This window comes from Mus musculus, chromosome 9 (genome assembly GCF_000001635.26).
Source record: "Mus musculus strain C57BL/6J chromosome 9, GRCm38.p6 C57BL/6J".
Lineage (NCBI taxonomy): Eukaryota > Metazoa > Chordata > Mammalia > Rodentia > Muridae > Mus > Mus musculus.
In genome coordinates, this window is record NC_000075.6 from 77,349,243 (window position 1) to 77,366,120 (window position 16,878).

At 43.0% G+C, this 16,878-nt stretch overlaps 1 protein-coding gene across 3 annotated transcripts in view; it reads right to left on the minus strand.

Moving 5' to 3' along the window:
• Mlip (muscular LMNA-interacting protein) overlaps positions 1 to 3,540 on the minus strand; it is a 250,699-nt gene extending 247,159 nt beyond the window's left edge. Inside the window, exons 1-2 of one of the 3 annotated variants that reach the window (XM_017313568.2) lie at positions 3,414 to 3,540; positions 243 to 417 (exon numbers count right to left, since the gene is read on the minus strand). The gene's annotated coding sequence lies outside the window, so the exon portion shown is untranslated. The remainder of the gene's footprint in view (positions 1 to 242; positions 418 to 3,413) is intronic. The other 2 variants (XM_017313572.2, XM_017313574.2) reach the window with 2 other exon arrangements.
• Between the last annotated feature and the right edge of the window lie 13,338 nt (positions 3,541 to 16,878).

The window sequence follows — 16,878 nt, forward strand, 5'->3', positions numbered from 1 at the left end:
TGTGGAAACCCTAATAACCAATAAAATTTATGAAAATTATGAATTTTAAAGTATATCAATTATATCATAATAAACTCGTCTTAAAAGTTAACAAAAATTCCTCTTTAAATGGAAATTTCTGGTTTTTTAGAAATACAATATGCACAATGAGTCACTCCAAAGTTGAAGCCTGTGCTATAGAAGACAAGCAAGAAGTTCTTGTCAACAGTGACACAGAAGACCATCAGCAAATTGACACTTACTTCTAGACATTGCCACCTCTCTTCACCCCTCTGCATCATCACCTTGGGTAAGCAGGCTGATGTCTGTGATCCCAGCACTCAGGAGGCTACGATGGGAAGATTGTTGCAAACTTAAAGCCAAAGGGACTGTATAACCAACGCCAGGCCAGCTGGAGCTACAGTGTGAGATCAATGCCTCAAGAAGAGAGAGGGAGAAAAGGAAGGAAGGAAGGAAGGAAGGGAGGGAGGGAGGGAGGGAGGGAGGGAGGGAGGAAGTCAAATAAATGCTCTTCTATTGAAGCTTCATAAGACTGACCAAATACCCACAAGGCCTGAGAGCAGATGTGGAGTCTCTTTGCAAGAATGCCAATCTGCACAGGATGGAGTAGACGACTTTCTCCATTGCAGCCTTCATGGTTAAAAGTGTCTACTGCTAAGAATTCTCCTCCAAGAGCTAGAGAAAGTAGCCAAGGAGCTAAAGGGATCTGCAACCCTATAGGTGGAACAACATTATGAGCTAACCAGTACCCCGGAGCTCTTGACTCTAGCTGCATATATATCAAAAGATGGCCTAGTCGGCCATCACTGGAAAGAGAGGCCCATTGGACTTGCAAACTTTATATGCCCCAGTACAGGGGAATACCAGGGCCAAAAAGGGGGAGTGGGTGGGCAGGGGAGTGGGGGTGGGTGGATATGGGGGACTTTTGGTATAGCATTGGAAATGTAAATGAGTTAAATACCTAATAAAAAATGGGAAAAAAAAACAAACAAACAAACAAACAAAAAAAAAAAAGAATTCTCCTCCAAGACAATCAACATGGTATACTGACTTGCTATCATTCCACATGCCCCTTGCAAGACAGGGGTCACAGACTGAAAAGACTAAATCCAGTTATTAAAGGACCAGGTAGGGGTATCCTGACCCAAGAACCACACCGGGAGTGCACTTTCTGTGTCACCCAGCAGCCAGTTGAAGATGAAAAGGTCAGCTCTAGCACTGTGAACTGAGCTAGTTCAGAGTGGTCACACTCTACCCGTTAGAGTGTGTATACAGAGGACTGGTCCAGTGGATCGTCAGGGCTTCAGGGAGAGCAGAGAAGGCAGCTTAGAGCAAGTGGCTCTAAACTCCCCCTGTTCATCTAGCATATATTTATCAATTCAGAACTCTGGAGCAACAGCCCAAGCTATTCTGTCGCTTGCCTTTGATTCCTCTTGCCTCCCCATCTGGTGAAGAGGCAAACATCGGGGAGCTCTAAACTCCCACCACAGCCATGTGTAGGGGACACTTTAAAGCTTGTACACACCAACACTGCAAGACAGTCATGGTGTTGTGTCCACAACTTGTGAAAGGATAACATCCATGGAAGGACTTCTGGAAAGTTGAGTTTATCACTCTATAATAAACTTATTACGTAACTGCCAAAAACCATAAACCTCAAAATATCAGTCTGTAATAATTACGATTTGAAGGCTAGCAAATGTGTGCCTTTGTAATAACTACTTTCAAAAGAGCTGCTTTTACTGAAATATGGTTTTCCCTTCAGATGTTGTCTTTCTTTAAACTTTGATATTGGACCCTCTCTTTTTTTCCGTTTTTAAAGACATTATATCCGGACCACAGTTTGCCCTCCCTCCTTCCCCCCCCCCCAGTTCCTCCTCCACCCCCTCCACCCTCCTCTCTTTCTCTTCAGAAAAGGGCCTGCCTCACGTAGATATCAACCAAACCTATCAAGTTGCAGTAAGACTAGGCAACTTCCCTCATATTAAGACTGAATAAGGCAACCCAGTAGAAGAAAAAAGGTCCCCAAAGCAGGCAAAATAGTCAGAGACACTCCCTACTCCCACTGTTAGGAGTCCCACAGGAAGACTAAGCTACAGGACTGTATCATATGTGCAGAGGACCTAGGTCAGACCCATGTAGGCTCCCTAGTTGTTTCTTCAGTCTCTGTGAGTCTTTATGAGCCCATGTAAGTTGACTCTGTGAGTTTTCTTGTGTTGGTCTTGACTGTACCCTATTTTTCTAATGACCAAAGACAAAAGCTGTTAGTCACTAGAAAGGAGCATATTCTTTATAAAATCACTTTTGATTTTGATTTTGAGTTAGAATGTGTGTTTAGAATAGCAGAAAATATTTTAAGTGATAGCTGTTACACTTTAAAAATGCTTCAGAGGGTTGGAGAAATGGCTCAGTGGTTAAGAACACTGACTGCTCTTCTGATGGTCCCGAGTTCAAATCTCAGCAACCACATAGTGGTTCACAACCATCGGTAATGAGGTCTGATGTCCTCTTCTGGTGTAGGTGAAGATGGCTACAATGTACTTATATACAATAATAAATAAATCTTTTTAGAATGCTTCAAAATTGTTATTGTATATGGAAACTGCAATTATTTTTATCAAAAGCTCTTGTGAAGTCAAAGTGTGCGGCTGTAAAAATGCTAACACATCAAAACTGGCGACTTAAAACACAGTGATCTGGATATGAGCTAAAAACGTAGCTCCAGGGTCTACAAAAATGATTAAATCCACTAGGAATCAAGGTCTGGCATGTTCCGGATGCCCAACCATTCCACGCTTGATGGGTATTGATTCTAGGATGCATTTTCTCCTCTTCATGGTGATGGTACATGTTTGAACAGAATTTTTTTTCTCTTACATTTGTACTCAAATAACTTCCAGCTACTTTGAACAGTAAGTAAATTGCCTAGCAGAGTCTCTCTCTCTCTCTCTCTCTCCCCTCTCTCTCGCTTTTGCATGTATGTACATGCGCATACACACACACACACACACACACACACACACACACACACACACATACACACACACACACACACCCCACTGTTGTCTGAGGAAGAACAGCAGCAAGCCAGATTAAACTGATTAAAGGGACTCACATGGAATTGTGATGAGTGTTTCTAACTTCAGAAAGGAATCCTGCATTGAAAATTTCCCGTCTTTGTGGCTTAATCAAAACAACCAAATTCAACACCAGCAATCGCCCTCCCTTAAACCCAGCAGCTTAGCTGTCCTGGTGGTGCTGACATGACAAATCACTTTGTCCCCCCCACCCCCACCCCCCACCAAAGTAACAACTCTGTGCCCTTTGCAACAGTGTGCCCAGTGTGTCCAGTTTTATCAGTGCAAATTGAAGCATGTTCCAAAGCGACTTGCACTTAGGAAAAGAATGCTTACCTTTCCACGGACTTGGACTCAGCCAGCAGGATGATAATCCACCGGAGAGGTCACGCCCACATTCCCAGAGCAGCTGATCCTGTCAGTCTTTCGAAGATACTGTTTACTCTGTCACTAATATTGGATGCCAGGCTCAAGAGACAGAACCTAAATTAAAAGAGTTAGGTATCCACCTCATCCCCTCTGGGACCACTTTTCAAAAACAATAATTGCTGAGTTTCCCCAGACGACTTCTTCATGAGAATGTCCTAGACAGCCCGAAGGTTTGGAGCCAAGTGCCAGAAGTTTTTCGGTACGGCCAGTTACGGTGTGCTGGTGAAATTTCTCCACCCTCCCCTAAGGATGTGAGTGGTGTCGTAAAAGGTCCCATGTATTTTGAGTGGAGTTTTAAAGGGAATTGAAAGTTCTGAAATGAGATGCCAATCACTCCCTCGATGGAAAGGTGGATTTAAACAGCAGATGGCCAATGATAAGGATGAACCACTTCCACAGTTAAGTAGCACCAGCGACAGCCACCTGACAGCAGCACTCGCCAGAGCAGGCTGACCTCTTCCACTCCTTCAGCACCGTGAGCTTTATTTCCTGGATAATTTTAGCAAAATTGAGACCATGTCAAACACACACCCCCAAACTATTAATTGTGTGTTCAGTTCTATGCAGGGGATCTACCCTGAACTCTAGTCTAGTTAGAAGCTCCATTTAAATTATGACCTAAGAGACTCAGAATTGAAAAAAACAAATCATTACCCATTTTGTCAACTGTGTTTAGAATACAAATAATCCAAGACTGTCTTCGTCGCCCCACCCAGTACACCATCCTATGTTGCATTTATTATGCGCCGTACATTAAAAACAAAAAACAAAACAAAAAGAAAACAAATCACGACTGAATGTTTGCATTTGAGATAACTCTCCTGCCCACTGTCTTCAGTGGCGCTCACTAATTAAGATTTAAGTTGGTAATATTAATTAATTAGTTAATTAATTAATATTCCTGACAAACAACATTATTTTCAGTCATCATTCTTATTCTTTTTCGGCCAGTTCAATGACTTGAAACTTATAGTCCGGACACACACACACACACACACACACACACTCACACCATGGTGCTAGAGTTGATAACTTCAAAGCTGAACACACAGTCCCTTGACAAAGGTACAGAGCATCACATACTGAATGTAGCAGGGCAGACTGATGATGGTGGCCTCTATTAGCCACTTTTGCGTTGTCTTGAAAAATTCCATGATCAAGACTTGTAGAAGGAAGACATTATTTTGGCTCACAGTTTCAGTGGGATAAGAGGCCATCCTGACAGGGATGCAGACGAGCAAGAGGCAGCTATGACAGTGGATCAGGAAGCCAGGAGCACATGCCTTTAACCCTGAGCACACAGTAAAGAGAGCAGTCTGAAAAGGGGCCAAGGCTATAATCTCTCAACAGCATCACCAACTCGAAACTAAATGTTCAAAGAGCCTCTGGGGGACAGTTCTCTTTCACACCACTAGAGGGCGAAAGAGAGAAGTGTAGATAATGTTCTTGAAGAAGCCATTCAGGTATAGATTCTGTCCTGCCCACAAAGAGACACAGGATTGGAAGTGGGTCATCGTGGTACTTGTGAAGGTACTATTGGGCAAAGGCAGCTAACCTCACATGAGATTTCTATTAGAAATTCAGATCTTCAGCCACAACCCAAACCTAGAGTCAGACTCTGTCCTTTAATTAAGATCCTCTAGCTATGTGTATGAGCACTAAAGTTTTAAAAAACACTTATTAAACTGCTTTTGGGACTGCTAGAGATATTGGATAGGTAAGTCAGGTGGAAAGGCCAATGAGAGCCAAAATATGCGCTATGTACATGAGTAATGGCAAGGGCATGTGGCAGATTTATGAGAGTATCTGAAAGCTCTGACTGTCACCATCTGAAACTTAGAACAAACAAATACACACACATACACACACACACACACACACACACACACACTCACACACACACACACACACACGGCCATTGACTTTGACACAGCCACTCAGCTAACTGATCGTTTCAAAGTTCTCCCATTCTGTGCCCAACAACTCCATCATTTTACAAGTGAGAACACTGAGACTGGTGTTGTCATCTTCCAAGTTCCCACGGATGGACAGAAAAGGACACAGCTGAGGCTCTAAAGTAATACTCACTTCTGAGCCCTGGTTCTCTCTCTGCCTGTTCCAACCCCCAGTGCTCCACACAGCCTACAGGCAATACAGGAGGTGAGTTGTAACTCCTGAGTTACACTGCTGAGCAGTCCACATGTTCCATGTTAAATCTGTCCTTCTTCTCCAGATCCTGTTCCTGATGGACTCTAGAGAGGAGTCTGAAATATGGGACAGCTGACATTCCGTGCTAGTTTTCCAGGCTGGATTATCTGTGACTTTTAATGGGGACATATTGTCCTCTCGACTACACCTTTGCTGACCAGGGTGCTGTGGAGAATTTCCTCTGCTACAAGAACTTTTATCCATCAATGTGTCCAATGGTTGGGTAAGGAAACACCTAATTTTTGTCTGGTTAAGCCAAAAAATTGGAGGTTAGAGGTTAGCCAGTGTCAGAAATGAGAGAGAGGTTGACAACATAACCTACAACCCTGGATTTGTCGTCCTACTGCATTTTAAAACTGAAATATTCCACACTACATTTTCTTACATTAACAAATAGCTGCATGTTAGAGGCAAATGGTACCATCGAATTTCCTGAAAGGGAAGAAAATAAGACCAGGCATAACACTAATTTTATGATCATGAGTCACCTTGATTTCTTACTCATTACAAACAGCATGTCAAACCTGGTACATGTACACGGGGAGATGTATTCGCTTGTGAAGGAAAAAAATGAAATATTCAGGAAAATGTATAAAAACTGGAGAATATATTAAGTTAGGTAACTCTGGATCTGAAAGATAAACACTGCATATTCTCTCTCAGACAAGTATCCTGGATTCCGGTTGTTGTCTGTGTGTCTTTATGTGGCAGTGACTGTGAGCTCCAGAAAGAGGGCCCACGGAGGAGAAAGAGGTTTTAAGGAATGGACAGGAGAATGGGAGTCCAACACGTGTAATATCAAAGTGAAAAGAGGAATGGTGGGCGTGGGGGATAGAATTTAGGAGGGGCCAGGGAGACAAATGACTGGTGCGTGGAGGGGGAGGGGCCAGGAGGAAGCAAACAGAACTGAGCATGCCTAAAAAAGCTGTCAGGACCCCCCGCCCTCCCCCCCCCCCCCCCACCCAGTGACCTCCTCGACTTGCTTGTTAAAAGTAAAATAAAATGTAAGAGCTCTTGTCAGGTGTGGAAACGTTTAGCTCTAATGCCAGCACGCAGAGCCTGAGTCAGAAGATACACGAATTGGGAGGGCCGCCTGGTCTCCAGAAGGAAGCTTTAGCTCAGAAACAAACAAAAGAAGTGATGCAGAGATGCATGTTCCTGACGTGCATCCTTAAAAACATCTGAAAGAAAGGCACCTTATTTACTTTCACCTGACTGTAAGCAACAGAAACTGAGAACAAAGTCCTGTATTAATAACCAAGAGGACATTTCACGCCACTCACCAGGCCCGAGGAAGGCTGGGAGCGAGAGCAACAAATCACTGCATTGTTTTATTCCTGGGGTCTCCTGAGCTCCGGGGGGGGGTGTTTCCTTTCCTTTCTTTTTGTTCTTCTTTTGCTTTTCTGTATCTTTTTCTTTACTTTTGTGTGTGTGCGTGTGTGTGTGTGTGTGTGTGTGTGTGTGTGTGTGTGTATATATATATGTATATATATATATATATGAACTTTTGCTTTGTTTATACAAGGGAAAGAAGACATGGTGATTTGCATCCCCTTAACTTGAATCATGCATACAAATAGACTTGTTTCCTCTGACTTCTCCAGCATAAATTCCTGGGAGAAAGAATGCAATTTTCTGAGCTTGAGAGAGGTGTCCATCATGATCCAATCTGCTAGGAGTGGGGCAGGTGGAGGAGGAGGAGACACACAGACAGACAGGGACTACAGACAGGGCCAGGCGCTCTCAACACAAAGAGAAAACAAGCTCTTCTTACCAGAAGAGAGAAACGAAAACAACGGAACAAAAACTACAACTAAGCATGTTAAAGCTTTGATGTATTTTCTTCTGGTTTCTTTTTTAATCCTCACATCTAAGAATGGTCTCCCAGTGTGTTTCTGTTGCGAGGATGACGCATCGGCCTTATTATTTAATATAATGATTGTTCATATAACTGTAGAGTTGGAAAACGTTCTGCTTTCACTTAAGTGAAGCACAAGGTCAGAGACTGTGCCACTGGCACCAACAATCCCGGGCATCCGAACTCTAGGCTGCCTTGGTATCTTTCATTTTCCAAGGAAAGTGTGCAGAAAGATACTTCTCTATTTTAAATATTTAATTGAGGGTAACTCCCCAGTACTTGGTTTTACTGCAGTAAAGAAAATAAACATCACTCAAGTTGTAGACAGGTATTGCTAAATTTCTTTTCAATGGGGTAACATGATGTTCCCCTTACACACATGCAGTACATTGCTGCATTTAATAATCTCCATAATGGGAATGAGACGATACAAATATGGTTACTTCTCACACTGCAGAGGCTCAGACGTCACAAATGAGTGAGTTCTCTTCCTACCGCCTGAAGATCGTCATGTAGAACTCACAGCTCCTTCGCCAGCGCATTTGCCTGCACACTGCAATACTTCCAGTTATGACAATAACGGACTAAACCTCTAAAACTCAACTACAACCTAAGTGTGTCCCTGAAAAGTCCACACGTGTGCCTTCCTCGGAGCCACGGGCTTCCTCTGACTGCAACATTCACCTGCAGCAGCCTCGTGCCATGCTCGCTCACCCCATTGGGTCAGCAGGAGCTTGGATAACGGACTTCCACATGGTTTCCAGCCATGGCGTAGAGCACGCACATCAACACGGCCTCGGGTGGATGCATAAGCTACCCACATCCGCATGGCCTCTAGCAGCAGCACGGCCTATGGACATCACCGTGGCTTCAGGCGTTAGCACAGACTGTGGACATCCTCACAACCTTAGGTGGTAACGGGGGCCTGTAGGGATTATCGTCTTGTGCACTGGGTAAAGATTGTCTTTGTATTATTCAGATGCTGGTTTCTATGGGCGAAGGGTTGGGTACAGGCAGAACATTGGTATTGTTATAGTTATGAAGCATCTTCACCTGTCTGTGTTCAATAAACACTCTTCATCACTTTCTGGATGACTCAATAAAGAGCTGAATGGCCTATGGCAGAGCAGGAGAGGACAGGTGGAACTTCCCAGCAGAAATAAGAACCCTGGCAAAGAGTCCCAGGCAGGAAAATTCACCAGCCAAACAGGGAGGAAGAAACAGGTGCCAGTCCTGAGAAGAAGTAGAATGAAGGTTGGTATAAACAAGTTAATTCACTCGATAAGAGCTAGTTGAGAACAAGCCAGCTAAGACTAGGCTTTCATAATTAACAAAAGGTCTCCAAGTCATTACTTGGGTGGCTAGAGGGCTGGCCACAGACATTAACACGGTGCCCTGCTACGGTAGGACCACCGACTCAGACATGGCCCTTGGCAACAAAGATCTCAGACATCAACAAGGCTTCGGTGCCTGCATGGGCTGCATACATCTGATCAACTAAAATCCTCTCAGGTGCCTCCCAGGAACCACTCCATGATTAGATGCTACTTCAAGACCCCCAAAATTCCATAAATGGAAAATAACAAACAAACAAACAAAAACCCCAATGAGCTGTGCCTCTCTCTTGGGGAACACATATTCTATTATTCCAGTTTGAGAAGCCCTCATCTATACTCCCCTGATACTTCCCTTTCTCCTAAGCATGCTGCTTAAGTCTTATATTAAAACATCTATAATAAAATCCCCAACTTCAGCAGGGCAGTGGTGGCGCATGCATCCCAGCACTTGAGAGGCAGAGGCAGGGGGATTTCTGAGTTCGAGGCCAGCCTGGTCTACAGAGTGAGTTGCAGGACAGCCAGGGTTATACAGAGAAACCCTGACTCAAAAATCAAACAAACAAACAAACAAATCTCCAACTTCAACAAAAGAAGAATGAGCTTCAAGCCTCCTTCCTCTGTACCACACTCTCCCATCATCCAGTAAGCACTGATGGGTCAGATAGCAATCAGCCAATCACTGATTTAAAAATTCAAAAATAAACTGGCATAGGTACCTGGTCTTTATCTTAGCTGAGACTTACAAAGAATGTGAAAGAAAGATGTTTGTCCAGATGGAAGCACACACACGGATGCTCGCAGCCAACCATTGGACTGAGTACAGGGTCCCCAATGTAGGAACTAGAGAAAGGATCCAAGGAGCTGAAGGGGTTTACAGCCCCATAGGAGGAACAACAATATGAACCAACCAGTACCCCCATAGCTCCCAGGGACTAAACCACCAACCAAAGAGCACACATAGAGGGACCCATGGCTCCAGCTGCATATGTAGCAGAGGATGGCCTAGTTGGTCATCAATGAGAGAAGAGGCCCTTGGTCCTGTAAAGGCTCAATGCCCCAGTGTAGGGGAATGCCAGGACAGGGAAGTGGGAGTGGGTGGGTTGGTAAGCAGAGGGAGGGGGGAAGAGATAGGGGGTTCTCAGAAAGACCTCGCTGCACCTTACCCTGCGATGGGGCTTTTTGCTGGCCTTGTCCAAACATGCAAGTCAGAGAAGCCCAAGGAATAGGTGGGCAATGATCTGAACACATTTCAGTCCCCAAACCAGACCCACCTAGCACGTGACTGTTCCTGCATAACTCAAAGGATGACTGATAACCCCAGGTGATGGACGAGCTGCTCTCCGAATGTACTCAAGCATATCAAACATATGCTCAGCTATATCATGAAGAGCAGAGGATGTCTGCACACGATACATTGATATTCGATATCTATATATATTATATATGTATATATATACATATCATCTGTCTTTATTTTTTCCCTCTTTCATTCAATTCATTCAGATAAATGTTGCTCCCAGTGTGAGAAGTTCACTGAGGCATAAATTAGAATTAATAAGCTCAGACAATACCATGTAGTTAATAAACTTCCCAAGTTGGGAGTTTAATGTCACCACATAAAGCCAAGCCTTTGCGATCACTTGAGGAGCAGCTGTGCATGGATCGGGAGCACAGGAGGGAATTCGTTAATTATCCTTACCCAGAGGAAAATAATTAGTCATTTGTACAAGAAGAATAAAAACAAATGTTGCTATTTCCATTTTAATTTCAACAATTGGGGTTGATAAAGCTCAAAATTGATCTACCTACTAATGAAAGCCACACACTTATTAACATAGTAGCGGATGGCATGTAATTTTTCTGTTCATAAATTAATTGTGCACTATTCATTGAGTAATTGCTACAGTGTTTTTTCAGGGAGTGTAAAATAACTGCTAACCTACAATGAAAGAAAAAACAAACAAACAAACAAACAAGAAACAAACAAACAAACAAACAAACAAAAGGAGATAGTAGCCACTCTTTCCTGCGAGAGGACAGTGCACTGTGGCTTCTAAAACCTTGAAAGCAAGCTGAGTGTGGATTTGTGCACCTGCAATCTTAGCAACAGGGAAACTGAGGCAGGAGGATGGTAAGAACCTCAAGGGACACTAGGGCAAAGAGGGGGAAATACTTTAATAGCCTTTAGAAGCCTCGGTTGTACCTCTGTCCTTTCCTTGAAGATGAATCTCAGAACCATTTTATCAGAGTGACAGGAATACATGCTGAGAGCTAGGGTCAACCACACGCTCGTCTGCATTTTTTTTTCTTTTGGTTTTAGCTTCATTTGGTTCTCAGATGGACAGAGACTTTTGGTTCGAGGTGTGAATGTCTACTAGGACCAAGAAGGAAGCCTATGGGTCATAAAGTGTAGGTAGGCACACTCACCTAAAGCAAATATTTGAGTAAGGCTGACTTCAGGGACAAATAAGAAGTGGTGTCCTTGCCCCTGGCTTTCCCAAGTCATCTCTTCACATTTTCATACCACACTTAGACTTTGCCTACAGATCCCAAAGCAAAGCCTTCCACCCCTGAACCTTAGTTTCTCCTCAGAACACTAAGACTAACAGTTCTCTCAATGCTGTTCTCAGGACGGGAAGTTTAAAATGACAGCAGTACGTCACTACGATCTCGTGGGAATAGTTTTTTGCTCTAGTTGTTCTGGGTTGTCAGAAAATAAGCATACGACCCAAACAAGAAAAGGGTTATGCACTGAACTTCCTGTTTCAGTCGAATGACGTCCGTGGAGTGGTATATCTAATGTGTGCCACTGCTATGCAGTGGTGTGCTAATTACATATGAGAGGCCATGAATGTAAATGCCTGCAATTAATTTTACAATCAAGCCCTTTTCCATTATTTCTTTTCTCCCGTTTTGTTAATTTTTATATATTTAAAGGACTCCAACATCAGCATTTTTTAAATGTTAGCTTCAATGTTGTTACTGACAGGAAGACTGCTTCAGTGCTTTTTAGAAGGGTGAACAAAATACTCAAAGGAAGAAATATGGAGACAAAATGTGGAACAGAGACTGAAGAAAGGCCATTCAGAGACTAACCCACCTGGGGATCCATCCCATATACAGCCACCAAACCCAGATGCTATTGTGGATGTCAAGAAGCACTTACTGATGGAAGCCTGATATGGCTGTCTCCTGAGAGGCTCTGCCAAAGCCAGAAAATACAGAGACAGATGCTGGCAGCCAACCATTGGACTGAGCACTGGGATCCCTGATGAAGGAGTTGGAGAAAGGACTGAAGGAGCTGAAGGGGTTTGCAGCCCCATGGAGGGAGCAACAATGTTAACAGGCCAGACTCCCCCTACCCCGAGCTCCCAGAGACTGGACCACCAACCAAAAAATACACATGGAGCGACCCATGGTGCTGGCCACGTATGTGGGAGAGGATGGCCTTGTTGGACATCAGTGGGAGGAGAGGTCCTTGGGCCTGAGGGTGTTCAATACTCCAGTGTAGGGGAATGCTAAGGCAGGAAAACAGGACTAGATGGGTGGGTGGGGGAGCACCCTCATAAAGGCAGGGGGAGAAGGGATGGAATAGGGGATTTCTGAAGGAGAGACCCAGAAAGGGGAAATATTTGAAATGTAAATATATTATATATATATATATATATATATATGTATATATATATATATATATGAGTGTGTGTGTGTGTGTGTGTATCCAATCGAAAAAAAAAAAAAAAAGACAGAACCCAGTGCTAAGAACTCTTATAAAAGGTCTTTTATAAGTGTTAGACTTTCAGACTTTTAGTCTAGCCTGAGCTATATACCAAGACTGTCTAAATAGATTGAAGAATTGTGTTGGGATTTTGATGGGGATTGCATTGAACCTATAGATTGCCTTTGGTAGGATGGCCATTTTTACTATGTTAATCCTCCCAATCCATGAGCATTGGAGATCTCTCCATTTTCTGAGATCTTCTTTAATTTTGTTTTTGAGAGACTTGAAGTTATTGTCATACAGATCTTTCACTAGTTTGGTTAGAGTTACCCCAAGGTATTTTATATTATTTGTGACTGTTGTGAAGGGAGCTGTTTCCCTAATTTCTTTCTCAGCCTGTTTATCATTTGTATAAAGGAAGATTACTGATTTATTTGAGCTAAGTTTATATCCAGCCACTTTGCTGAAGCTGTTTATCAGCTGGAGAAGTTCTCTGGTAGAATTTTTGGTCGCTTATGTATACTATCATATCATCTGCAAATAATGATACCTTTATTTCTTTTTTACCAATTTGTATCCCCTTGATCTTTTTGTTGTCTTATTGTTCTAGCTAGCACTTCAAGTACTATATTGAATAGATATGGGGAGAGTGGGCATCCTTGTCCTGTCCCTGATTTCAGTGGGATTGCTTCAAGTATTTTTCCATTTAATTTGATATTGGCTGTTGGTTTGCAGTAAATTGCTTTTATTATGTTTAAGTATGGGCCTTGACTTACTGACCTCTCCAATACTTTTAACATGAAGGGTGTTGTATTTTGTCAAATGCTTTTTCTGAGGATCAAAGATTAACTGGGATAGAGAAAGATTGGGTCAGCACAGGATATTTTTACCATGTAAGTTTTGCTCTGGAAGAGGAAACTAGTGAGCCTAGATGGGTAGTTATCTGCTGGGCATCAGAGAGACAACCAATATGGAAATAAGAGATTTAATATAGGAGTTAGAGCTTATGTAGTGTGAGGACAGCAAGAGAAGGAGAAAGATGGAAAGTGCAGTTAGAGGACAGACTTGTGAAGGATCCCAAGAGGTGCTTACTGGGTTTGGCCTAGACAACATTTCCCCACTGGGAAGCCAGGCAGGCTGAGCCTCTAAGGCAGAGCTGAAGAGCCAAATTCCTGGAGGTCTCAGGGGAACTGCTGCCCCTGGCAGCTACCACTCTTGATGGTGGGTCTGAGGTCACAGATGGTCAGCAGGTCCAGGAGTCAGAGAGACAGAAGGGTCATCAAGGGGGGCATTGTGAGAAACACCTGGGATCCATCAGGTGCCTCTGCATCCTGTCCTCTCAACACTAACTATGCTTCTGCCTCTGGGTTTCAGTCCAGTTCCTCTCTCACTAATTCCACAGGAAACTCAACTAGAAGGGTGCTCTAGAAGGACAGCTTCAAGTCCAATCAGTCTGTCACAGGCAGTATTCAACAAAGAGTGATACAGGAAAATCACAAGCTGTACTGGAGATGCCCAGGCAAGATACATCTAGAAATCTCAACCGGAGAAACAGAAAATAAATAAATAAATAAATAAATAAATAAATAAATAAATAAATATTGTCATTGTCATCATCATCATCAAAAGGACCAAGCAATCAAATAAAAATACAAGATTGATTTCTAGTGTTAAGCTAGTTCGTGCTAGAAAAAGAATTATTTAATTGGCAATGATATAATTGACAATGATAATTTAGGAATGAAATCCAATCTACTGAGAAGTTTCGTAGAGCCAACATGATTTCACTCACCTATAATAGGTTTCCTCATGGGTAGGGGCACTTGTGGCAGGCTTGTAGTTAAAAAGATTCCTCCTGCATAGCCAGGATTAAAGACAGGACCACAACAGCAAAGGCACATAACATAATTGAGATGTCTGCATCCCAGAGTATCTGAGGCAAAGAAGCAACCCTGTTCATGCTCCTCCAACCACTGAGAAGTCAGAGCTCATACTAAGTCCTGTTGACTCAAAACCATCAGGGATAAGAACTGAGGACGGAGGCCCCCTTCCTTGGCACACAAGGTAAAGATATCTTAAAACTCAGTGGTTTCTTTATAAGTCAGAAACATTAACTCTCTGTAACTAAGCCCCACATCACCACCAAAATCTCTCTCTTTGAAGGTCTCAGAGGCATCATAGAAGTGTTCTTGGATTGAGACTTAGACATCCCTGCTTCTTATCTCAGTTTGATACTACTTCATCCCTTTGTCCCTCTAGAATCGACTTAGAAATTACTAAAATGAGTGGCCTGGAGTGTCTTCCTGTTTACTTCTCCGTTATAGAGATCTAAGGCATTCCAGAGAGCAATGAGCTCTCTTGTTCCGCTGAGCAAAACAAAACACCAACATCAGTCCGTAGCCTTCAGTCTAAAGACCACTCGCCCCCGTGCAGTGCTGAAGTTACTGAAAGTTAAAGGGGGATAATTTCTTAGGTCAGGCGTACTCTCAAGTAAATCAAGAGGTATGATACTGTCACCAGCCCCAAGACTCCAAACAACAGTAAGCCATGATCACTCAACCCGAACCTCTCCATGGCACTCACAGAGAATGGCCTCACAGATAAATTCTTTTCTTTTCTTTTTTTTTCCTCTTTTTAATTTCTGGTGTGGTCCTAAGGATAGAACCTAGGGCTTCCTGATTGTAACTTAGCACTCTCACTAAGCCATATCCCATCCCATTCACTATAGATATTTTAGCCGAGAAGACACTGAGGGCCAAGAGAGTACAGTTAGCTACCACCATACATTTGTTAGTGTAGTAGTAAGCCAGCCTGCAGCCTACATGAACTGGGTATTTCTGGAAGGCAGGCTGGGGCTGAAAGAGAGAGAGACTAGACTCGAGAAAAGAATGAGGCCAAGACAAATTTTTCTCTGATCAAGGCCCGCAAGTTTACTAAGAGACTGCTTAAAAGGGGGAAGGCCAATACCCACCCCTCCCGCACCAGTCTATCCTTGGTGCTTTGTGGCCATGCTGTCAGCACTTGGTCGCCAGGCTGTTGCTTATTCAGGACTGTCTCAGGAAGACAGGTTCAGCCTCTCGGTGAGTAGCAGCATCTCGGAGAAGAGCAGGGCAGTTGTCACTTCAAAAGAAGCCAGTCAAGTCGGAAAGCTGCACTGCAGGTGGCCCCACCTCAGTGGCGACAAGGTCTGCACAAGCCCGATTCAGGCTTGGGGAGGCTACAGTTAGACATCATGTCTAGAGACTAGGAGTTTTATCATTGTGTTTTACTTGCATAATTTGAGAAAAGTTTTCAGATTATGATGTCTATCAAGAAGGGATCGTTAGAGACATAGAAATGGCAGGAGGGCATGGTGCACGCACAGAAAGACGACTTAAGAATTAGAAAAAAGATTAATGCTATAGACATATTTCCTTAGTGTTCATCAAGCAAGCTGGTGTCAGTGTTAATCAATCATGTGGCCAATTAGTGTCAATGACAATAGATTTATGTCACCATACCTTGAGAAGAGCTACAGGTAAAAGAGTTTATATTGCCTGAGATTTTACTAGAGGTAGCAAATGTAAAGCTCTTCAGGGACTAGCTAACAACCTTCAATTAGTCAAGTGGGCATGTCATTAAGAAAGTAGGAATGGGGCCACACACTGCACAGTGTAGGAGGTCTGTGATTCCAAGACATGCCCTCTTCATTCTTATTTGGTTATCTGTATGTTTCTATACTTAAGACAGAAGCCCATTACATAAGCCATGTTGGTTCACATTCCCAGTTAAATGCTCTTCTTTTTCCAAAGTAATTTGGCTCATCTATAAAATATCCTGATTTTCTGATATCATAATGAATTAATTTTTGTATTTAAGCTTCACAGGATGAAAAGGGGAAATACCTCATTATCTATGTCGGTAGGTGAGATTAGGCTATTGAACTGCCAATATAGAAATTTCATTAAAGACTAACATTGATACAAGAAAAATAGCGGAGTTTTGTAATCTATGGGTTCCAGGATAGTGCGTGTAAAATGAAGGTCTAAGGAATCAATACCAGGCAAATATAAAAGACTGCAACATAATTAATGAGGGGAAATTTAAGATCCACGAATAAAGGAGGGGATTATTTAGATCTCCACCAATTGTGCCTAGAATCAAACCACCCAGAATCACTTGTGATTCTTGTGCTCTGGCATTTCCAAGGGTTGCACATATGCTGGACCTGATGTTTCAGGGACCCCCTCCTCCTCTTCCTCCTCCTCTTCC